General features: G+C 41.0%; 1 protein-coding gene across 3 annotated transcripts in view; it reads right to left on the bottom strand.

The window, feature by feature from the left end:
* The window catches only part of STON2 (stonin 2), a 91,122-nt gene that overhangs the window by 15,863 nt on the left and 63,124 nt on the right, over positions 1-12,135 (bottom strand). The gene's annotated exons all lie outside the window — the stretch shown is intronic.

The following is a 12,135-nucleotide window of genomic DNA, read 5'->3' as shown; positions in this document are numbered from 1 at the left end:
ATGAGCATAAATTCTCAGAGTTCAGAAACTAAAAGGCTTTCTTCCCATTTATTCCCGCTGGGCTTATGAATCAGAGTGCTCCTCAAAATAAGCAGCCAGCATGAAATTCTACTCTGCATCTGCACTATGGGTTTGTCCTACATATGATACAGCAGTGCTAGCATTTGTGCCTTTTGTTTCTGATAAATCTATAGATCCCACGTTTTATGCAAGTCACTGTCAGTACAAGCAGAAAAGTGAGTGTAAGACATAGCACTTTGGTACAGCTCTACACCTGTGATGTGAGCATATTTTACAATATTAAAAACAACAAACTATTTAAGTTGTTATTTAAATTGCTACCAGTTTGCAAAAAAGATGAGCTTAATTTCCATTATGCCTCAAACATAATCGACAATTTGAATTTTTATTACAGTCACCATTTAGAATATGAAATAGGGAATATTCGTGTAAGCCAAAATCCTGCCATTAGCTCATTATAATGTCTTGGGCAACATGATTTTCTGGACCTCTCATCCCAGCTGTATAGAAGTTCACCCAACCTTTTGATCTAAGGACAAAAAACATCATGCAATCTCTAAGGGTTATTATAATTGAGATTTACATATGAAGCAGAATGATACCAATTTGTTCATCAGGCCACAATAATAACAAAGCAAAACTAAGAACAGATAGCTTTTACAGACTATCCGTGCATTTCAAAGTGTATTTGAAAAGAAGTGTCACTATCTCAATGTCTCAGATTTTCTTCTCTACTCTGCCCTTTCCCTCCCAGCTTTGCACAATGCCTCTCTGTAGTCCCTAATACTGGTTGTGCCACTGGGTACAGTGGTGGGTGCTTTATCTGTTAAGTTTTGCCACAAGACTATAAATAGATTTGTGGGGGTAAAAACCCAATAAACTGATTATCAGTACTTTGGTTAGCAAGCATGTAATCCTCTGAAGCAAAGCAAAGACAATGGAAAGATGTGATAAGAGTACCACCTCTTTGTCATCTGCAATTATAACTTTCCCCTTTCCTGTATCTTAGCTTTTGAACTGCAGAAACCAAATCTCATCCCACAAATAAAGTATTAACACTTCTGGTAAGTTTGAGAGAGGCAGATGAGAAGACCTCCTTGAGAGTCCATGTGAAAAACACGCAGAAATCATCTGACAAAATTTATTTCTAAACAGAACAAGTTTTATAAAATGAATTGCTTATTTGATCCAGATGCTCAGAAATACGGAAGAAACATTAAGAGAAGATGGCTTTATAAACATAAGCATTTCTGTAATTTTATTTTGTAGAAAAATCAGTAAACTGCTATTTGATGTCATGTGTGGAAGTGTCAAATCTAGGAAGTGAAATAATCTTTCTTTCCCAAACTATAATCAAATCTACATTCTTCTGCTGCCAAGCAACCATATGGTTGGGTTTACAAACACTTGAAGAATACAGAGGTTGTTCTACAAAAGACAGGTTTTTAGCTTTGTCTGTAAGAGAATGACTAATAGCAGGGAGGATAAAAATAACAATATGCTAATGCAGCTAAGGATCCAAAGAAAGTTCCTGAGAACTAGATGAAATAGCGTGTATATTCCAAGAGAAATATTGGCACCACTGCTGCAAAGGCAAATACAGCATGGTGAAAAATCTTGGCCTTGCTGGAGGATGGCTTAGACAATGATTTGAGATTTTTCCCTTCTTGACTTCTGATGAGTTCCTGAATATGGATGATAATGTTTAAAATGCGGATGTCCTTCAATTTGGCAGCACCCCAGTAGGTCTGGGAGAGGACACTTAGGAAAGTGATTCCCTAGATGAACGTTAAGTTCATTAGTTTTACTTCTTGCTTTCATAACTGCTTTCAAAATTCCTTCCTACAAAATAAATCAAGACAATAGCTAAGAGTGACTCCTGACTGAGAAAGACTGGTCAGACTGAAAAAAATGATCAGAGGGCTGGAGCACCTCTCCTATGAGGACAGGCTGAGAGAGTTGGGGTTGTTCAGCCTGCAGAAGAGAAAGCTCTGGGGCCACCTGATTGTGGCTTTTTGATACTTAAAGGCGGCTTATAAGAAAAATGAGAACAAACTTTTTAGCAGGGCCTGTTGTGACAGGACAAGGGGCCATGGTTTTAAAATAAAAGAGGGCAGATTCAGACTAGATATAAGGGAGAAATTTTTTACAATGAGGGTGGTGAAACAGTGGAACAGGTTGCCCGGAGAGGTGGTAGATGCACCATCCCTGGAAACATTCAAGGTCAGGTTGGACGGGGCTCTGAGCAACCTGATCTATTTGAAGATGTCGCTGCTGACTGCAGGGGGGTTGGACTAGATGACCTTTAAAGGTCCCTTCCAACGCAAAGTATTCTATGATTCTATGAAAGACTAGATCTGCATAAAAAAGGAAGAAGTAATCAAACCAAAACACTTGTTTTTTCCTTCTTCACTAACTGACTTTGCTTTCCTAAGCAAATGGCTTTGATAAGTGTTTACTTTGCAAAATTAAAATATGTTTTAATTGTCTGACCGTACCAGATTCCAACCTGACAGGTTGCTCCAGCCAGCTACAAAAGGCAGGAGGAGATTTACCAAGGAGGTGAAGGGGACAGCAATTCCGTCTCCTTTCCCAATGACACCAGTAACAGGTGAGCTCTGGGGCAAGCAGCCTCAGGCTGCCCACACAGCTATGCATCTCGGCATCCATTCCCCCACATAAGCGGTGCCTGCAACCAGCACTGGCTGTACCTTACTATACACATGCCTGAACATCATTACGAAGCCATTAAAGAATCTGGAAGCTTACATCCCTGGTGAATAATAAAATGCCAACCTGCATTGGATGTAGAATATCTCACTGATCAGCCTTGTGACTCACTAGAAGGAAAATGGCTTTGGTTCTCTTTACTGTTTCATCTTTTCACTTTTCTGTTTAAACCATTTTGGCCAGGACCACGAGGTAATATGTTACTAATACCTGGGGAAAGGCAGCCATCCAGCTGCTAAAGGACATTGACATTGCAAACTGTTCATGACTGAAACTGTGCCACAGAATTAGGAAGAAGATCTGAGAGTGTTGCACACCTTTAAAAAAAAAAAGACAGATAAAGACTTTAGGAAATGGATCTGAGCAAAAGCCCGGATTGTGAGACTTCTGAGTACTTGTCTATTCTGCATCGTAACAGAAATTATCTCAGAGCTTCATAGCGTGACTGTTTCTATTACCTGAATACATTGATTTACATTTAATGCAGATAGCTCTACTTTACACTTCAATCTGTAGGACAGGCATACCCTTCACATGGTCACACCTTCTAATGGGGTACTCGCTTCTTTGATGTAGCCAACACCAGTCCCTCAAAGTAAGCATTGCTGAGTTTTCTGTTGGCGCAGCTGGATGTATTCCAGGATCCTTGCTGGGAAAGTGATCTACATAAAGTCCCCCAGACATTGATAAACGGGCAGGTAATACTGCTGACTTGGCGTTTAAAGATCAGCCAGGGCAAGAGGATGCCAATTACAAAACCCGTCGTGTCTCTATTCATAAGCAATGATAGAAAAGCAGAAAGTGCAGCCAGACAGAATCTGTGAGAAATCATGGACGAGGCTGCTGTGCAGTTATCTCTCCATGACAAAGGTTACACTTTCACACACTTTCTGTGACATCCGTATCTGGTCATTTCCTTGCATTTCTTTTCCATATCCAAGTCACAACAAGTGTGTCTGCACACTTTTTTTTTGGTGGTTCATCGTGTTTCTCATCCTCCCAAGACAGACAGTGTAGTTTAAAGTGAGGGGGCTATTGCTCTGAAGTGATCCCACCAGACTCCTCTTTCCAGCCTGGCCACTGACCCGAACCGCGGCTCTGAGGAAAATGCCTCATCACTTTCACTCTCACAGCTTCTGGTTCTCTTCCCACTTTTTATAATTTTTGACTATAAGAGTGTTAAATGTGTTATAAGAGTGTTAAATACTATGGCATCCAGCACGTTTCTAAGACTCTCACAAGACACCGTCTAAGTGTGTAAATGTCACAGAGTTGGATATAAACCTATAAACTGATTCAATGAACATTTCTGTTATACCTATGCACTTGCAAAGAGTTTCAATGTTTGGTACAAGCCATGAAGCCAGGCCTGTTTTTGTAAGCTTTCCTGTCTGTTGCAGCTCTGTTAATGGTGGAAGGTCAAATACGTTACTGGTGCAGACAGTAACTTTAGCTAAACAAAGCCACAGCAGAAAAGCGCCAGGGAAATCAGTTGCAAGAATCTGCAACTCAAAGCACAGACAGCTTCTGGTCTACGGGAAGTTACTACCTGCTTATTTTGCAAGGAGGATATCCCTGTGAGGATAACAGTTATTACCTCCACATGCGTCCTGAGTACCTATGCTATCAACCAGCGTATGGTAACATTAAGGGAATACCTAGAAATACTCTCCCAGCTCACGGGACACTTTTTTCTCTTGAGTTTCAGAACAGATTTCGGAGCCAGAAAAAGAGTCAATTACCTTGCCTCCTTTCAGGAGGATTATGGAGAGGGGCTGGAAAGCCCCAAAGCCCTTGAGCACCAACACCCGACAGGCTGGAAGGTACTCCTGCAGATTTTGAGTGTCTCTGCAAGATATGACGTGGGGAAGAGATGACTGCTTACACAGTCATTGTCCTCTACTCCTGCTGCTGGACACACCACATACAATCTAGTCCCCTGGCATGTTGAACTGTTAATACAAAAATTATGATTTTAACTTCGTACTTTATGGCATGGCTAAGAGACATTTCAAAATGATCACAGAGTAAGCAACCAGCAGAAGGTGTAAGATGAAAGACTGAAGTCACAGACCTGATCTCTACGGTTCCCTTTCTTATTCCTTCTCCTCCTCCCACCTGACAGGCTTCTCAGATCACATTGAATGGATTCATCCTTAGATAACTTCTGAGTTCATCATACTTTGTTATATTCTACCACTACATCCCTTTGAACTTGAGTATCTAAATTTAGGCCATGTAAATCAGTGGCCTGATTAAACCTAGTGTAGTTTTATCCTAAATCTGCAGTAGTTCTCATCTGAAGTACTAAATAGTTTGTTCCCAGCAGTGCATTAATGACTACTTAAATATGATTCCCGTTGCTTGGTTAACTACTGCAAATTCATCATAGGTCCCAAAAGAAGTTTAATTGTCAAAAGAAGTTAAATCATCTGAAGTTACAAAGAAGTTATATCACAGAGCTTCCAGCTCTATTTAAAACACAATGAATTCCATCTACGTTCAATTAGTTTATCCCCATGAGTCTCTAATCTTCATAAGAACTGCTATATTTCATTTTAAATGGAAGTTATCATGCACAAACTAAACTGAAGATGAAATACAAGCAAATTATGACAGCCTCTCACAGCCAGATTGCAGCAGCCTCCATACTGCAAAAAAACCTGTTGAAAGGGATTGTCCTCCACGTACCATCCTAAAGGACCCTAGAAGGTTTTGCAGACTTTGTCGATGTTTTGACATTTTCTTATTACATTTTCTTATTATTCTATAAGTACACAAACACGTGTATTTATGAGAAGGTAGGACTAGTGCATTTCAGGCATTGGTGCTCGCTGTGCTTCATTGCTGTAAATTATTTGCCTTGTGTCTCCTTCACTGACATTGCCTCTTGCTGCTTGAAAAGCGAAGAGAACATCTTTCCAACAACCAAGCCTGACCTAACCATTAAAAAACTGGTATTTGAGTACCCATAAGAACAGTGGTAGCTGCAGCTGGAATCAGCTAAGCAACCTGAATGCCTTTTTTTGTCTCACCTGTTTTCCGCTCCTCTCTTTATCTTTATTCAATTGGAGAAACTAATTAAATGAAACCTGAAATTCAATCAGAGCCCTGTCATTATTCCTTGAGTAAAGAAAATGTTCAACAAAACAAAATCAGTTTGCAACTTTGAACTTTCACGCATGATTTAATTTAAAAATACTCAATATTTTTACTGTGTTATTTTTACTGAGTAGTTAAAACTCCAGCTTATGAAAAAGAAAGCACTTCAGATATGATATGGAGTAACTGAAACAATATTTAAGCAACTCATAATCTATGTACAGTTAACTCTCCTTTTCCTTGTACAGACCTCAGCTATGCTACCTGCTCTCGGCTATAACTACAGTTTTGTAAAAGTTTCTTACATGTTCTGCAGTCTGTACTGTGCAGTAGGTTAGGCAATCAGAATGGATCTGGCTGGTCATAAAACAAACCCAAGCCCCTGTAACGCACCTCGTGCACAAAGCTGGTAAATTGGATTCCTACAGCAGATGTCCATATTCAGAAAATCAGCTTTCCAAATATACTGTTTAGGTTTTAGCCTGTAAACACTTAGAAGTTAGTTTACTAATACTCTTAGACAGAATTACAGTCAAGAACAAACACACAACCTATCCATAAATCACCAAAACATTGCAGTAAAGACAGACACATGGCTTTGAAATACAAGTGCCTACATGCCTTGGTCTCCAATTAGTATCAATTTATCATTTGAACAGCAGGTTCCAAATTAGACATAGTTCATGCAAGTCATGGACAAGGTTGTTAGTGTCTTGAAGAAACCGTTAGATCTTCACGTCAGGTAGGAATTATGTGGCAATAAGTCGTGGCAATAAGGAACTTCAAAAGGGAATAAAACTCTCCTAGCTATAGCTGAAAGACATTAGGTACTCTAAGAAAAAAACATTATTTATCATTTAAACCCAGCTTTCTTTGTTTTGTTTTTTTTTTTTTAGTCTAGAAGGTTACTTTAAAAAGAAATTGAAGTAAATATGTTTTGTTCTTGTAACGTACTGACAAAAAGTGTCGTTCTTCTCTTACACGTTAAACAGTGGTGGTGAATGGGTCCCAAAACTATTAAAGAAAAGAAGGCTTTTTGATTTAAACCCATTTGAGAGTCACAGACCTAGAAAGCACGTGTTTTTCCTGAAGATCAGTTCATGTGCTTCCATTAGCTGGCCAGAAGGTGGTACATTAGGACTGATACAATTAGAGGAAGTCTTCGAGATTTTTACATGATTTAGACAAGACTATGCCTGTTCAAAAAATTCACAATATATATGTGACATAATACTATTGTTTTATTAGGCATTGGCTAATTCCTAATTCAAATTAGGAACCATTTAAGTCAAGTTGTGAACAGATCTCACATAAGCGGTGGAGAAAGCATTTTAAAACCTGCTTGCTTTTCCTGAGAACTTAATTCTATTAAACAAACATACTCATGAAGTAAACATCTTGGCAACTAAGCATACCAACGTGATTCATTACAAAGCAACTTTGTTTCCGCCCCTGAAGACACAGCATAGATAGGACCGACGTATTTGCAGCACGATGTCGTCTAACTTTGTTCTCGGCAAGGTGTGCTCAGTCCAGAGGTTACCAAGTCTGTAACTACACCCTAGCCTTAGTCATCGTTACCACCTGTGGAGTAATTAGGCTCCCAGTCTGGCTAGACAAAGCCTGTGTGTGAAGGGACAGAGCAGAGCTGGGAAATACAAAGCTGAGCCTCTTCCAGCAGAGAAATCGCTAAGAGAGCAACAGGTTCTCTGGAGAAGAAAGAATCCCCTTGCTTCACCTTTTATCCAGAGAACAAGGAGCAGACAAGAACAACAGGAGACGCGCCTGCGACACTTTTCAAAAGCGGTTCCTTTCAAAGTGCCTTGGCTAAGATAAACGAAGTCAGTTTGCCTCTGAATGTACTTTGGACTTTGCTTCTACCCAGAGAGGTCTGCCTCCTGATTTTAATCAGCAGTACGTAGAGCATAGCCTTCAATAGTGGAACTGCCACCAAGACAAGACCATGGAGCTTGTGAAGAAATATTCTGAGGGCAAATAAGGAAAGAGAAATGCTCCTGCTAGCCCAGGATGTTTCAGGGAGTTCATGATATTGTGAAAGCTGAATAAATCTGTAGACAATCCTACAAAGGCAAAGACAATCCCACTCCAGCTTGGAGGAGCTGATACTAGCATGCGTTGTAGGACAAGCTCTCTTGCAAAGAACAGTTGTGTAAATTACTCACACACAGACAATACATCATAATTTTGCAAGCAATACGTAATGGACTGGTAGCAAAACACAGAGGTTTGCAGACCTCTTGAACTTTGTCTTCAGTGCTTGAGATAGCATCATGTGGAATAAGCCTGACATTTGCAGTGCCAGACTGCAGGTGGAAACGTGCCAGCTAGTGGATTCTCTCACAGTTTGGGACCCCATTAAGCGGCTTAACCTTTGACTGCAAAAAAACACACTATGGCCTCATGCATCAAGTTATGGATCTGAAAGGCAGCTGCGGAATTGCATGAACGTGGAGGTTTGGCTCTGTTGAGTAAATGTGAGAAATGTTGCCATAGCCATAGGAAAATCGAAGGCAGGAGACTATCAAGTGCGTCAGCTGTCTGAAAGAGCCCGGATTTGCTATTGCCAGTCCATCAATTCAGAAACTGCACTGGTAGTGACCACAAATGGTCACACCAGCTGATGACAACTTGATAGTGGGTGTGAAATAACTGACTCCTACGTGGGCAGTTCCTGCGTGACTGAAGCCAACATCACCCCAACTATCTGCTCAGCCTTGCGCTGATTCTGTAGCAAAAAAAGGCAAGACAGTACACAAGGATGTCAAATAAGTCTGTACCGCTGCTTACAAAAATAAACATCGGTGTCCATATCTGCACATCATTTAGGCAGAGGCAGGACAAGGTATATAAGGAAGAGAAGGAATGCGTTTTGCTTGATGACTGACATAAAAAGGTATAAAATTGAAATTTATATCAATAGAAAAAGATTTAAACTTCTATACTGCAGAGAAAAAAGTGATGGGGGAAAGAGGAGAAAAATCAGACATTTGTTATTTTGCATCTTCAAAATGCACTATTGCCCAACACTTCTGGCTCCCCACAACATTTAAAAATAGCAGCACTAACTTCCTCATTCGTGCACCCAAGGCATTTCCCAGGATCAAGTTTTATATCCTATCAAGTCAGCAGCTCACATCCTGTCTGCCAGATTTGTCTGCATATCTCAGGTTATCCGGGCAAGAGGTAATCTCATATTTATACTACCTTTATCCTGAGCAATATCAAAATGCTTTACAAGTTATGCCGCTGCTGTTATTTCAAAAACCCCAAAGACTCATTTCCCAATTTCTAACGTAAGGCTCTGTGGAAACTTCAACTTCAGCTACGTATTTTAATAATTTAGTTACCTGATTAACTGTAAAGACAGATCTTTCCATAGACAACACAGCTGATACGTACTTACAAATTATAGAGGTCAACAGTGCTCCACTTTTGCCTGAAGCTTATGCTCATATTTTTTTCCTCCCTGTAGCTTATCATGCAAACATTTTCTGTTTAAAGTGTGAAGAAGATCATGTAACTATGCGAGGGCAGCCAGTCTGGCCAGTCCTTGACTCAAAGCATGTGGGAGCTCCAGGCTACAGTCAAATTTTAGGAATTAACAAGTGAGGTGCTCAATGCAAAGGTGAGAGCAGCTATAGCAAAGCCATGTGTAGGTAAAGTTGTTTTTTTTTTTTTAATTCCTGGAGGGTTTTTTGACACATAACACAAAGGAGTGAAGGAGACTAGCTGGAAATAGTGACAGAAAACAGAAAGGACAGCCTGATCTATGTGTAATGCCTGACCCATGCAGATGTTGCCGAGGATGCACCTGCCAAAGCAACACCCCCACCCTCAACAAATAATGATAATTACAGGCGCTTGAGAAGAAGCATGATGCAAAGGATATGACATAGGAATGGGCTGCAGAAGGCCTAGGTGCTAATCTGAACTATGTGATTGTCTAAGTGACCTTCAGCTAGCAATTTATGCCCTCTGTTCCGCAAGTTTTCTCTCTGTAGCAAAGCAAAAATACTGATGTGATGGAAAGTGTTAATGGCTGCTGTCAAGTGTGTTTGATGAATAGGCTATCCTAAGTCATGTGAAAGCTTGTGGGCTTTCTAGGGACCATGCAGGATAAATGGAATAAGCAAGGGAGCTCCTGTAGGGAATAAAATAATTGGCGACAGTAGAAGCTGTGGCCTTTGGCTGAGCAAAACTTAACTCATGCGTGCCAAGGAATTTCCTTGTGTACTGTCTGCTTGCAAGTAGGTATATCTGGTTGAGAACAAATAAAAAGGTGGAGGAGCTGCAGTGAAGAGCTAAAATGGAGTACAGGACTGGCTGTGAACCGCAAGGAGAAATATTGAGAATTTGCTTCTTACTGTTTGTTCCTCCCATATGCTGAGAAACAGAGCACTGTCCACAAGCAGGAAGGATTCCACCAAAAATACTGGAGGCAAGCCAAAAAGGCCTCTAGTACCAGTCAGCAATACTCTCTCCTGAGATCTTAGTACGACAAATACGATTTTTTCTAAAAAGAGAGTGTGTATGGCACGGCTCCCTCTGCCAAGTCTGACCTGATATTAATTGGAGGAAAACCTGATGATCGATAGAAAGAATATCTCTTACCAGTTCTCAATGGAAACTATCATGTGAATTAATGATTTAAAACACAGTTATTTTTAACGCATCTGTCTTGCACAATGTTGGAACACAAAAAATTACATTCTGGCAGACATGTTATCATACAAAACCGAAATACAGAAAATATCCCTGGGACAAAGAAAGGCCCGAGACACCAAGATCCAGGGGTAAGGTGGGCTGGAGAAATTTTATAAAACGAAAAGAGGTTTGGGAGTTTTTCCAGGAGCGTAAGGCGAGCATGGGGTTGCTCCTCACTCTGTGACTGTAAGGGCATGAGGTCTACTTACACCCTCTCTTTTAAACTGTGCACCTGAAAGACCTAAAAATTTGCTGAGGTAGAAATTGGGATGACAAAAGTAGGAGCTATGGGGTTGCTCAGAGATTTCAAACATGAAAAGCTTTGCATTGAGTAGAAATACTGAGAAAAACCCTAGAGTTTCCAAACAGTTACCGAGACCTTGGAAAGCAGACCCTTCTGCAACAGATACTGAAACATGCTTGTTACAGCCAGATAGGCACTTTACTATGGAAATAAACTAAAACTGTCTTTAAAACCACTATGATGCTCCTGCTAAAGCAGCTGCAGGGTTGAGCCAGGGTGCTGCACTGCTGTTTTGCACCTCTTGACGCCTTTAAAGATGTGGTTTGGAGATATGCTGAGCACAGGGAGACAGGACACAGCAAGAAGAAATATTCCCAGAGGTGGTAACCTAACTTCAGCCTCCTTTACAGTGACACTGAAAGACTGTTTCCAGGCTTTGTCTGTCTAGGAAAACTATAATGATGTTAGAAGGGCTGTCTTGGAGAGTGTTTCTAACAGCACGGCTGTATCGGCAGAGTGCACCTGCCCTGCCAGTATGACCAGCACAACCATACTAAAAGACAACTTCAGCCAACTTTGGAAACTAACGGAGCTGATCCAGCTCACACCCTTCGTATGGAAATAGTGAAAGGACTCCCAAGGACGGTGGAAAACAGAAAACTTGTCAGCACGTTCATCTAACTATGTTTTAGTTAACTGCTCCTGCTATAAGGCCCTCTGACCCAGCCTGAGAGCCTTGTTATCATCCCGTGGTGCTATCAGCACCTCATCTCCAACCTCAAGGCAGCTGCCGACCAGCCCGGGAGGCTGTTATAATGGAATGGCTTATTTTACGACATACTGCTCTCATTGATGAGGTCATTCTCCCCTTTCCACACTCATCTGTTCCAGGTCTGGGATTACCTTAGTGCAGCCTTTTCCTTCAGCCCAGGCTCCCACCATAAAAGCCCAGCTGCTGTGCCGCTATTCACAATTGCAGGAAATCAACAGAACCAAATACTGGGCTGTTACCTTTTTTATGTCATTTCGAGATGTGTATTTTTCCTTTTTGCATCTGTGTGTGGAGCCACCACACAGGATTATTCAGGGTCACTCCACAGAAGCAGCCAAACAGAAATGATCCAATAAGCCATTTCTTCCTCTCTCCCTTGGGCCATGCTGGTGTGATTACAGCAAACAGAAAGGCCCAGGTCTCACCATTAAATGTGAAAGTTTGACCAAAAGAGACCCACGTGTGAAGAACGGAAAGGAGTAACTCATAATTTTATCACAGCGCTCTGTGCGAGAAACGAAGAGAAAACTCACGCTTCCTT

Source organism: Rissa tridactyla, chromosome 4, assembly GCF_028500815.1.
Source record: "Rissa tridactyla isolate bRisTri1 chromosome 4, bRisTri1.patW.cur.20221130, whole genome shotgun sequence".
In the NCBI taxonomy this organism is placed as follows: domain Eukaryota; kingdom Metazoa; phylum Chordata; class Aves; order Charadriiformes; family Laridae; genus Rissa; species Rissa tridactyla.
Note: the sequence above shows the minus strand (reverse complement) of the source record. Positions and strands in the feature narration are given on the sequence as shown.